At 40.2% G+C, this 13,765-nt stretch overlaps 1 pseudogene; it reads left to right on the top strand.

Annotated features, from left to right (window-relative positions):
• Positions 1-212: 212 nt before the first annotated feature.
• Positions 213-1,202, top strand: LOC102493538 (DNA-directed RNA polymerase I subunit RPA43 pseudogene; annotated as a pseudogene).
• The last annotated feature ends 12,563 nt before the right edge of the window (positions 1,203-13,765 follow it).

Genomic DNA, 13,765 nt, shown 5'->3' with positions numbered 1-13,765 from the left:
CACCTGGCATGAGTTTCAAGTCACCCGGTCCAGGTGACTTGAACAGCCAGGGACTATATAGGAATCCAGTGACGTAACCATTATGCCATCTGCTGATTCCAGTTTTCTAAGTCCACACAGATATAGAGGTACAAAGCCAGGATTTGAGGCACAGAACCAGGATTCAAAACTGATACATACTGGTCAGTGCTGTGGGAAACCTGACAAGCCACATGGTTGCAGGTTGCTTAGAGGCTCCTGGTCCAAAGGCAGCCTCAGAGGGACCTGTGATAGGACCAGCTGGCTTTGTGCCTCACGGAGAGCTGCCGACGTATGCTGCAGGTTGTGCACTAGTAAATAGCAGCTACTCCTGCCTGGTGGCCTGGCCTCCGAAGACACATAGCACTGTCGCCCCTCTACCTTAACAGGAACCACACCGGCAACTGAGAGCAGCTCTATGCGGAGCTCCTGTGCTATTCCGAGAGCCTTTCAGGTGGCCCTACTGCATATGATAACATCAAAGTCGTGGGTGAACTGGGAGGTATGATGACCAAGGACACATTCATCTTAACATTGAAGCAGATTTTGTTATTTTCTGCCTGAACCAGGACAAAAGCTTATGGGGACAGTTAATAAAGTGTTTTGTAGCCACAGTGTCTGTTTAGTACATGGGTGTTTTAATGCCTCCATCCCTAAGCCTCAGCAGATACCAGCTGAGCAGTAGCAAACCCTGGAGATGATGATCTAGAATTTTAAGTATTTCGCTTAGACTCAGATATTGCTGGAGTATTCTGCATTTGAGGAAAACTAAATATCACTAGTTTACAGTCCAACTGCCCTGAAGTTTCTGAAGAAGTAGAAACTGGTATTGAAGAACCTCTTGATAACCAGCCCCCACCCCCGAAAAGAAAAAGAAAAGGAAAAAAGGCCCAGAGGCATGAGAAGTGGATGGTGGTACCACAGAGCCAGCAAATTTTGCAGATGTCGTCCTGGAGGGAGAGACAGACTAGCAGATTCCAAGTAATATGAATGCCCTCTGGGAGGAAGAGCCAAAGAAGAAAAAGCACCAGGAAAATCAGGAACAGGTCCCCATTTTCCAAGGCAGCGACTCCAGTGGTTATCAAAACGATGATAGTAAGAAAAAAGAGAAAAGAAAACACAGTGAAGAGGCTGAACTTGACCCACTTTTGGGACACCCACCTAAAAAGAAAAGGGAAACATAATTTTCTGTAGTGCATTTTAAATGTGATTCGCTTTCCAAAGATGATTGATTTATACACAGTGATGAATAAATGTCTTAAATTATATGAAATGTGTGTGTGTCTATATATATGTATATGTAATCTGTAGTTTACAAAAACAAGGAATACTTGATTAGGAGTTGGAGAACTTTTGTGCTAAAATTACAAAACTGAATATAAATCAATTTCAGGAATACCAGCATTATTAAAGTGCCATTTTATAGAGTACAGAATAAAAAGATTAGAGCTGCTCAAACACACACACACACACGCGCGCGCGCGCACATGCACAACTAATACTTGCTCCCCAGCCAGTGCTCTCAGGCACTACCCGCTCTAAGTTGTGGTTTTCTATACCTGGAACAAATTCCATTCTGATAAATGATCCAGTAGAGAGCAGAGAGAGGGCCAGAATTGCATAGGTAGAGCACCGGAGGCAGCATGGGCTCTCCTTCACCTTCCTTACTTCACTCTTACTTTCATTCCTATACCTGAAAGAATCAGAAGACAAGACTGACAATATTGTTTTAGTGACTAAGTAATTACTTTTTCATTAAAAATATAACTTCTAGGACCAGGTGATGACACAGCAGTTGCACAACTAGACCCATGAAGGAAAGGTCTCGGGTTGACATCCCATGACCTCCCTAAAAATGGGAATGGGAATAGATCATAGTGTCAAGACGCCGTTGGGTTCTCTCTCTCTCTCATTCTTTCTATCTCTCTGCCATGGAATAAATGAATAAAAAAGCTTTTAAAATTTAAAAAAATTCAAGTCCTTCAGACAGAAAGTAAATATTAACAGATGGGAAGCATGTAACTATTCACAGAAAAAAGAGCACAGGAAATGGTAAATGTATGGGTACATGTATTTTTTTCCTAACTATTTAAATATTCAAATATGATTGACTGCTCAAAAATAAAATAATGCATATAATAATCATCATAATGCAAGGCTTATACATGTATTAATATAAGTGAAATGTATGACAATAGCACAAAAGTCAGAAGAGATATGAAAGTATACTATTATAATATTGTTACATGTGACTTTCATAATGTTACTTGAAGGTAGACACGGATAGGGTAAAGATATGTACTATAAACCATAAAACAATCAAATAAATGATAAAACAATGGATGAGATGTTTGATAGGAGATATGACGGGGGCTTGAGTTTGGGATGGAGATCAACATGATGAATTAATTCACTTATGAGGCTGAGGTCATAATTGGAAATGACTCCAGCTGTGGTTCTGATGTCATTATCAGAGCTAAACTAGAACCAAGTGGGGAGGGGGCTAAGATCCGCTGAGAGACCATCAGGTAGTAACGGAAGTGACTGAGAGTGAGACCATGGACCTCACTGTGTTTGTAGTCATCTTGGGCTGATTTAGGACCTAGAGACATTAAGCCTTACTGGTAACAGTGTCACAGCAATATATAAACGTAATTAGATAAAGAGGGACAAAATGTACAAGAAAAAAAGCAGTTTTCTACTAATGAAAATAATATACACATGAGTGACCAGCAATTGGCATAACGGCTATGTCGTTGGACTCCCATGTAGTCAACCGCGGTTTGAGTCCTGGACCCGGTGGCTTAAACTAGACGCCAGGCGTGTGTGCGTGCATGCCCAAGACTCTGAGAGGAGAATAAGAATATATATATATAAATATATATATATATATATACACATATGCACATTCACACACACATGAAACTTTTCATTGCACTTTTTTCTTTATTCTCTTTCATACTATTTTGTCTTCCATCTTATATTGTCATCTCCTGCATGTTCTCTGTGCACCAAAAGGGGCTAGACAGGTCTAGAATCACGGTTTTCAAATAACCTGGTATTGTGAGGCTCCCAGGGATTCTCCCTCTTACTTACCCACCTGCAAAAATGGAGAGACTGTTCTTCAGACTCCTGAATAGAAGACTGACTCCTCCTGTGCAGATCGCATTGCAAAACACAACAGAAAAGAGACTTTGGCACACATCAGTCCACAGCAAGAGGGAAGCACACTATTTCCCAGTCAATGAAACATTCTCCATAAAGGTATCCAAAAGTGAATACATCTCCCAATGGCTAGAAGTAAAAGAGTCTCAGGTCTGAATAAATCAGGAAATATGTCTCTATCAAAAGACCACAATAACTCCCTTCTACCTCTTATAAAAACAGAAGATGTTACCAAAATGTCAGAGAAAGAATTGAGAACATTCATGGTGACACAACTCTATGAGTTGGAACAGAAAAGAGACAATGAGTTATAGGAGATTAAGAAGTCCTTCCACGATATGAAAGAAGAAATGGACACTCTATGAAAGAATCAGATGGAACTATTAGAGATGAAGTGTGTAATACAGGAAATCAAAAACTCTCTTTAAAGTATTAAAACTCGATTAGACCATGCCGAAGATCAAATCTCTGACGTAGAAGATAACACCTATGACCTGGGGGAGGAGGTGGTGGTGGAGGAAACACTGAAAATGTAGAGAAAATAACAACAACAAAATAATGAGGATAATAATACGAGAGATACTGGACTTCATTAAATGTCCACACATCCGAACACTTGGTATCCCAGAAATTGAAGAAACTAATAAGGGCATGGAAAATATATTCCATGAAACCCTGGAAGAAAGTTTTTTCCAAGTCTAGAGAGGCACTCAAGCATCCAGACCCAAGAAATAAAAAAGGACTCCAAATAGAATCAACCCAAGAAGTTCTTCCCCAAGGCACATTTTAGCCAGACTGGCTACGACCACAAAGACAAGATACTAAAACTAGTAAGAGAGAAATGACAAGTAACTTACAAAGGTCATCCCATCAGGCTAACACCAGACCTCTCAAAAGAAACAATGCAAGCAAGGAAAATAAAAGAGATATTCTTCAGACAGATCTAGAAAAGACAATCATAGAATTTGTCTGGAACCATAAAAGACAGCGTTTTGCTAAAGTCATTGTGCACAAGAAGCTTTCTCTTCCATTTCTCTATCTGAACAGGATTTTGGGCACTTGTGCATATGTGCCTGGCATGTTTTCCAAGTTTCCAGGGCCAGGATTTGAACTGTCTGGTCAGCCATGTGAGAGCCATGGAGTCAGTCTTATCCTTCTATATTATTATTATTCATTTAAATTTATTTATTTATTCACTGTACATCATTACAATATACAAAGTGAGATTTTCCATCCAGAGTACACTGTATAGTGGCTAAATCAAGCACATCAACCTACATGTTATCGTCCACAAATAATTTTCCATTTCTTGTTTCCTGTATGTTTTGCTTTTTTCTCCCCATCCATGATTTCCTATCTCTTCCCCTCTGCCATCTCCCACACTACTCCCACACTGTCTCTGGTATCTATGCTTTCTATACTCTCCCTGCACATTTTATTGAGTCACTAAAGATCTTAGTTAATCTAAATATTTTCATAGCAAGCACAGCTGATATATACATTTCCATGAACACAAGTCCAAATTTAGGCATAAGCCTCAGTGAGTAGAATGAGCATCCTATAAAGTAGCACCTAGCTGGGGATATATAATCTTACTGCAGGCATCGAATAGGTATTTTAATGCATTTTTCTAATTTCAAAAAAAAGTATTAGGGTTTTTTTTTCCCTGAAAGTTGTTTTTAATTTAATTTACATTCTTCCCCTAAGCATCGTCACAGCATACAAAATGTGATTTCCCATCCAGAATATACTGCATAGTGGCTTAATCATGGATATTATCATCAAAAATTTTCCATTTCTAGTTTCTAGAATTTTTTGTTACCCCCTATTTCTGACCCTCTGTCCTTTCCCACCCTCTTCTCATACTATCTCTGGTGTCTACAGTTGTCTTCCATTCCCACCCCCCAACCCCCACATTGTATTGGTCACACAATTTCTTAAATAATGTAACTACTTTCAATAGCAAGTTCACTTGGTACTATTAAGAAAACCAGTTTTAACTTAAATCAAAGAAATGCTAAGGAACTTTGCTTGAAGCCAGGAAACAGGCTAGGATTCTGTTCACATGGTAGGTGCATGAACCTATCCATATCTCAAGACAGGATACAAATTCTTACAACCAGATAACAAAGTCTGCAAGAAAATCAGCAGTATTTTAGTCAAAAGTCATAAAATTATACTTCACCAGTTCAGTCTCATGTACTTTATCTTCTGTTGTGGTTCGATTTTCCCGATTAAATTCTGGGACATAACATTCAGCTCCAGACTTGTTCCTACGATTAAGTTGGCCGCTTTCTTAGTTTTTGAACTCTTATTTCTGTGCGTCTGTATTTAATTTTCCTGATATAGCACTCCCTTGGGAACTTCTTGCAGATCTGGTCTGGTGCTGGTAAATTCTTTCAGGTTTTGTTTATCTGAGAATGTTCTTGTCTTTTCTTCCCACCTGAAAGATAATCTTGCTGGGTACAGTATTCTTGGCTGAAATTGCTTTTCTCTTAACACTTTGAATATATTTTACCATTCCTTCTTCGCTCGCATCGTTTCCGATGAGAGGTCTGCTGTTAGCTTGATGGGATATCCTTTAAAGGTAACTTGATGTTTTTCTCTTGCCAATCTTAGTATCTTGTCTTTGTCTATGGTTTTGGTCAACCTGGCTATAATATGTCTTGGAGAAGATCTTCCTGGGTTTATTCTATCTGAGGTCCTTTGTATTTCTTGGGAGTGGATCTTTGAGTGCCTCTCTAGGTTTGGAAAGTTTTCTTGCAGTATTTATGGAATAGATTATCAATGCCCTTATGAGTCTCTTGGCTTTCTGGAAAGCCAATTATCCGGATGTTTGGACATTTGAGGGTATCTAGTACTTCTCGTAGATTATTCTCAAATTTTGGGGCATTTTTCTGTCTTCGTGGTGGAGTTTTCTAGGGCAGCAATTTTCTCTTCTATGTCTGAGATTCTACTTTCTATATGGTTAAGTCTGCTTTGAATACTTTCAAGGGGGATTTTGACTTCCTGTATTATAGCCTTCATCTCTAACAGCTCCATTTGATTCTTTTTAAAAGTATTTAAATCCTCTTTTAGATCTTGTAAGAGTTTCCTCGCCTTCTGGAACTCATCAACTTCTTTCTCCTTTCTCTTCTGCAGTTCATTGTCTCTCTTCTCTTCCATCTCTGTTAGCTTCGCCAATACGAATGTTCTAAATTCTTTATCAGACATTTCCATGATTTCCATCGAATTGCTTGTGGATGAAGAGGAGTTATTCTTTTCCCTTGGAGGAGAGGTATTTTCTTGCTTTCCCATATTTCTTGTGGTCCTGTGGTGATTTCGAGTCACCACGCTAGCTTGTTTGCTGGAGGCTGAATTCCAAACTCATCTTTGACAAAGGGTACCAATCAATCCAGTGGGAAAAGGGAAACCTCTTTAGCAAATGGTGTTGGACAAACTGGGTATCCATCAGAGGAAAAATGAATCTGAACCCCTCTCTGTCACCATTAACAAAAATCAAGTGGATCAAAGGTCTAAACCTAAGACTGCAAACTATAAAACTACTGGTGGAAAACAATGAAGAAACTCTGGGAGACATTGGGGTAGGCAAAGACTTCTTAATCAAGACCCCCCCGCCCCAAGGCACAAGCAATAATCCCCCAAATAGACAGGTGAGATTACATCAGATTAAGGAGTTTCTACACAGCAAAGGAAACTGTAATTAGTGTAAATCGACAACCCTCGGAATGGGAGAGAATTTTTGTTAACTGTGCCTCGGATAAGGGACTGATAGCCAGCACACACAGGGAACTCAAGCAGTTTACCTAGAAGAAAATGATTAACCCAATTAAAAGATGGGAAAGTGAGCTGAATAAACAACTATCTAAGGAAGACATAGCAACAGCCAAAAAGGATATGAAAAAAAGCTCAACATCCCTCATTGAAAAGAAGATGCAGATCAAAAACAACAAGATACCACCTAACCCCAGTCAGAATGCCAAAGATTAAACAAACAAACAAACAAACAAAACAAACAAATAATGATCAGTGCTGGAGGGGATGTGGTGAAAGGGGAACACTGGTACACTGTTGGTGGGAATGTAAATTGGTCCAGCCACTGTGGAAAATGACATGGAGGTTCCTCAAAGACCTTTGGATAGAACTGCCATATGATCCAGCAATTCCACTCCTGGGTATCTACCCAAAGGACAGGAGAGCACTCAGTCGGAAAAGCGCTTCCATATCTATATTCATTGCAGCCTTATTCACGATTGCTAAGGAATAGAACCAACCAAAATGTCCACAAACAGATACATGGATTGAAAAATTGTGGCACATATACTCCGTGGAATACTATTCAGCCATATAAAAAGACCCTGGAATTTGATAGAGAGTGGATGAATATGGAAGATTTATGGTGAGTGAAGCAAGTCAGGCTATGAAAGAGAGACAGCGCATGTCTCCATTTAACATATACTGACTGTCTGCACTCTATGGTACAGACTGAAAGACTGGAGAATATAAAAGTATTAAAAATTGTAATGGACACCAGAGACAAAGTGGAAAGAGAGTGTGAGAGGGTAAGAGCGTAGGATATTGGGGTGGAGGGAACGGAGAGGTAAGAAACTTGTGGGACACAGATAAAGTTTATTATCTATTGATGGGGATGTATATGGTGATCTTGACTGGGCTGGACTGTGGTGTATATCATCCTGGGTAAAGTCTCTTCACAATCTAAATTATGTATAGCGATTAAATGTATAACTAATAATAAAAAAAAGACATAAATTTAAAAAGAACAGGAAGATGTATTGAAAGTGTTAAGAGAGAAACAATTTCAACCAAGATTATTATACCCTGCAGGATTATCCTTCCTGTGGGGGGAAAAAAAAACCGACAATCTTCTCAAATAAACAAAACCTGAAAGAATTTGCCAACCTCTGACCAGTTCTTCAAGAAATCCTGAAGAGAGTACTGTTCCAGGAAAACTAAAGAATGAAAAACCACAAATAAAGGACTAAAAAGCAACCAAGGTGGGACCAGCAGTTAGCATAATGGCTATGTCGCTGGAGTCCCACGTAGTTGACCGTGATTCAAGTCCCGGACCAGGCGGCTTAAACTCACGCCGGGCACGTGTGCGTGCGTGCCCAAGATCCCGAGAGGAGAATGGAGGAGAAGGGATTGTGGCATGGCCATCCCCCCTGGGGGGTGATTTCTCGCTTTCTGTCTCTCTGTCTCTCTCTGTCTTTCTGGCAAGCGCACACGCCCTATAGCAAAAACCTCTCAAAAAAAAAAAAAAACCCAAAACACACACAAAAAAAACAAACAAACAAAAACAAGGCAACCAAGGTAATGGACATCTTAAACGTCGAGACAAGTCCGGAAATATCGATAAAAACACTGAATGTTAATGGATTAAATTCTCCAATCAAGAGACACAGACTGGCTGAGTGGGTAAAAACAAACAACAACTACAACAACAAAAAACCCAGAAACCTTCTAACTCTTGCCTACAAGAAACGCATCTCATGAATAAAGACACATAGACTGAAAGCGAAGGGCTGGAAAAAGGTATTTCATGCAAACGGGAACCAAAAAAAAAAAAAAAAAACCTGGAGTAGTGATACCAATTTCTGACAAGATAGGCTTTAAAACAAAAACTGTTTGAAGAGACAATGAAGGACATTATATTGTAGTAAAGAGTTAATCCATCAAGAAGATATAACGCTAATAAATATCTATGCACCTAACACAGGAGCACACAAATACGTGAAGAAAAGACTGTTAGATCTAAAAGGAGGGATAGATTGCAAGACACTAATTGTTGGATACCTCAACACCCCACTATCTCCTCTGGACAGACCATCTAGACAAAAAATAAGTAAAGAGGTAAAGGATCAAAATGGTACCATAAATCAAATGAACTTAACAGACATCTATAGAATTTTCCAACCCCAAACGACGGGATATACTTTTTTCGCACCCCCACCGGGAACCTTTTCTAAGATTGACCACATGATAGGGCACAAAGCAAACCTCTACAGATTCAAAGGCAGAGAAGTTATATCCATCATCTTCTCTGACCATGACGGAACCAAACTTGATTTCATTTTCCAAGAGCAATCCTCAAAATACACAAACACATGGAAACTAAATAGCCTACTCCTGAATGACTTCACAACGACAGAAGAAATTAAGACTGAAATCAAAAGGTTCATAGAAGCCAATGACGATGAGGACACAAGTTTCCATAATCTTTGGGACATTGCAGAAGCAATCATAAGATGGAAGTTCATAGCAATTAGTGCACATAAGAAGAACATGGAAAGACAGCAAATGGATCACCTAACATTGTGCCTCAGAGAGTTGGAAAAACAATAGCAAAAAAATAAAAAATTTAAAAAAAAAATTCCAGGAGAAAAGAAATAATAAAGATCCGAGCAGAAATAAATTAAATAGAAAGTAAACGAACTATACAGAAAATAAATGAAAGTAAAAGCTGGTTCTTTGAAAAGATGAACAAAATTGATACACTGCTAGTGAGACTTATTAAGAAGAGAGAAAGGATCCAGATAAATCAAATATGCATTGAAGCTGGCAATGTAACAACAGAAATCATAGAAATTCAAAACATCATTAGAGGATACTTTGAACAACTATATGCTAACAAACAAGAAAACCTGGATGAGATGGATAAATTCCTGGACACATACAGTCTACCTGTGGCGAGCACTGCATACGGAAGCCATCTTGAGCTATCCACCATCTTGGAAACCATTAGGCTTCACTTCCTCACTGAGCGAACCGGTTCTCAGAAATCATGTGACCAACTGTTCTCCCCAGAAGTGGCTGGGTTTCTAGGCAACGGGAGAGATCCACCCACATCAATGATTGGTTCATGCTGTTCTATCTCATTTGCATTTCGGGCAACCAATTGGTGCCCACCAGCTGTATATAACTCGCCATTTCTCCTCAATAAATGGAAGTAGACGGAAGAAGACAACTTGATCTGCACCTCGTGTTGTGTGTGCGTGTGTTTGTCCCATCTCTCACTCCCTCCCCCAGGGAACCTGTTCGACTGTCCCGCGGGTCGGGGCATCTACCAAGATTGAGCCAGGAGGATGTAGAAAGTCTGAATAGGCCCATAATTAGCCAGGTGATTGAATCAGTAATAAATAACCTCCCAACAAAGAAAAGTCCTAGTCCTGATGGTTTCACCTCTGAATTCTGCAAAACTTTTAAAGAAGAGTTAACCCCCATACTGCTCAAGTTATTTCTAAAGGACCAAATGCGTGAAACTCTCCCAAAATCATTCTATGAATCCTCCAACACCCTTATTCACGAAACAGATAAGGACAGGACAAAGAATGAAAACTATAGACCAATATCTCTGACGAATATAGACGCAAAGATTCTCAACAAGATACTAGCAAATCATATCCAACAACATGTAAAAAAGATTATACATCACAACCAGGTAGGCTTTATTCCAGTGATGCAAGGTTGGCTCAACATACGTAAAACCATAAATGTAATACACCACATTAACAGAAAGAAAGATAAAAACCATATGATCATATCAATTGATGCAGAAAAAGCATTTGATAGGATACAACATCCCTTCATGAACAAGACTCTCGGCAAAATCGGCATAGAAGTGTCATTTCTCAAGACAATAAGAGCTATCTATGAAAAACTCACAGCTAACATCATCCTGAATGGAGAAAAGCTAAAAGCTTTTCCACTAAAAACTGGGACAAGACAAGGATGTCCACTTTCTCCACTCCATTTCAATATAGTACTGGAAGTCTTTGCCAATACGATCGGAAACGAGAATAAAATAAAAGGCATTGAAATAGGAGAAGAAGAGGTGAAACTATCTCTATTTGCAGATGACAAAACTGTATACATAGAAGACCTGATGGTATCCATGAAAAAGTTCCTGGAAGCAATACATGAAGACAGTAAAGTTGCAGGATACAAAATCAGCATCCAGAAATCTATAGCATTTTTATATATGAACAGCAAGCACACTGAGATAGAACTGAAAAAAGTAATTCCACTTACCATAGCCACAAAAAGTGTAAGATACCTAGCAATAAGTCTAACCAAAGAAGTTAAAGACCTCCACAAGGGAAGTCATGAGTAGCTAAAAAAAAAAAGAAATTGAAAATGACACAAAAAGGTGGAAGGACGTCCCATGTTCCTGGATTGGAAGAATGAATATAATCAAAATAGCAATTGTACCCAAATTAATCCACACATTTAACACAATCCCAATCAATCAAAGTGCCAGACACATTCTTCAAAGATCTAGAAAAGACAATGATACAATTTGTCTGGAATCGGGACCAGCAGTTAGCATAATGGCTATGTCACTGAACTCCCATGTAGTCAACCACGGTTCGAGTCCCGGATCCGGTGTCTTAAACTCACGCTGAGCACGTGTGCATGCGTGCCCAAGATGCCACGAGGAGAATGAAGGAGAAGGGATTGCTGCGTGGCCATCCCCCCTGGGGGATGATTTCTCGCTTTCTGTCTCTCTGTCTCTCTCAGTTATTTCCTATAGCAAAAACCACTCAAAAACATTTTTTTTGAATCTGAAATCATAAAAGACCTCGTATTGCCAAAGCAAACCTGCACAAGAGGAGTGGAGTGGGTGGCATCTCACTCCCTAACCCAAAATATATACTACAAAGCTGTGGTAATAAAAACAGCATGGTATTGGCACAGAAATAGACAGGTGGACCAATGGAACAGAATAGAGTCCCCAGAAATAAACTCACAGGCACACAGCCAACTGATTTTTTTGGAGTGGTTTTTGCTATAGGGCGTGCGCTCGCCAGAAAGAGAGAGAGAGACAGAGAGACAGAAAGCGAGAAATCACCCCCCAGGGGGATGGCCATGTCGCAATCCCTTCTCCTCCTTTCTCCTCTTGCGATCATAGGCACGCACGCACAGGCGCCCGGCGTGAGTTTAAGCCACCGGGTCCGGGACTCAAACCGCGGTCGACTACGTGGGAGTCCAGCGACATAACCATTACGCTAAGTGCTGGTCCCAGCCAACTGATTTTTGACAAAGGGTGCCAGTCAAGGGTTCCATTCTCCAGTGGAGAAAGGAAAATCTCTAGCAAATGGTGCTGGAAAAACTGGATATACACCTGCAGAAAGATGAATCTGAACCCCTACGTCTCACCTTTGGCAAAAATCAACTCAGAGTGCAGCAAAGATCTGAACCTAAGACCTCATGCTATGAAACTGCTCCTGGAAAACACTTGGGAAACTCTGGGAGATATTGGGGAAGGCAAAGACTTCTTAAATAAGACCCCTAAAGCACAGTCAATAATCCCAAAAATAGACAAGCGGGATTACACCAGATTAAGAAGCTTCTGCATGGCAAAAGACACAGACGATTTGTGTGAATCAACAGCCCTCAGAATGGGAAAATATTTTTGTAAACTATACATCAGATAAAGGACCGATAATCAGAATACGCAAGGACCTCAAGCAGCTGTCCTGAAAAAAGATGATTAACCCCATTAAAAGATGCGAGAAAGAGTTGAGAAAACCACTCTCTAAGGAAGACATACAAGAGCCAAAAGGCATATGAAAAAAATGCTCATCATCCCTCATTGTAAGGGAGATGCAGATCAAAACCACAATGAGGGGCCAGCAGTTAGCGTAATGGCTATGTCGCTGAACTCCCATGTAGTCGACCACGGTTCGAGTCCCGGACCCGGTGGCTTAAACTCATGCCAGGCGCGAGTGCGTGCGTGCCCAAGATCCCGAGAGGAGAATGGAGGAGAAGTGATTGCGGTGTGGCCATCCCCCGGGGAGGGGGGTGACTTCTCGCTTTCTGTCTCTCTGTCTCTCTCTGTCTTTCTGGCGAGCGCACGCACCCTATAGCAAAAACCTCTCAAACAAACAAACAAACAAACAAAAAAGCACAATGAGATATCACCTAACCCCAGTCAGAATGGCTACAATTTATAAAACAAAAAATGGTAAGTGCTGGCGGGAGTGTGGTGAAAGGGGAAATCTCCTACACTGCTGGTGAAAATGTAAGTTGGTTTGGCCACTCTGGAGAACAATATGGAGCTTCCTCAAACACCTACAAATAGAACTACCATATGATCCAGCAGTCCCTCTTCTTGGTATCTAGCCAAAGGACAGAAGCATTCTTAATCGGAAAAGTGCTTGCAAATCCATATTTATTGTGGCATTATTCACGATTGCTAAGACATGGAACCAACCCAAATGCCCACGAACAGATGAATGGATTGAAAAGCTGTGGCACATATACTCTATGGAATACTACTCAGCCATAAAAAAAAAGAAAGAAAGAAAAACAAGACCCTGGTTTTTGACAGAAAGTGGATGAAAATGGAAGGTTTACTGCTAAGTGAAGCAAGCCAAGTGATGAATGTGAGAGATTGTATGTCTCCACTTAATACCGAGTGTTTGCACTCTATGACCAAAACTGAATGTCTAAAGGTTATAGAAACAAAGTAAATGGTTGTGAATACCAGATACAGAGTGGGAAGAGGGCAGGTCAAGGAGTAGAGTCTGAGGAAGGACATTAAGGAGAAAAATAGAGAGGC

Source organism: Tupaia chinensis, unplaced genomic scaffold (assembly GCF_000334495.1).
Source record: "Tupaia chinensis unplaced genomic scaffold, TupChi_1.0 Scaffold144586_1, whole genome shotgun sequence".
Taxonomy (NCBI): Eukaryota; Metazoa; Chordata; class Mammalia; order Scandentia; family Tupaiidae; genus Tupaia; species Tupaia belangeri.
Note: the sequence above shows the minus strand (reverse complement) of the source record. Positions and strands in the feature narration are given on the sequence as shown.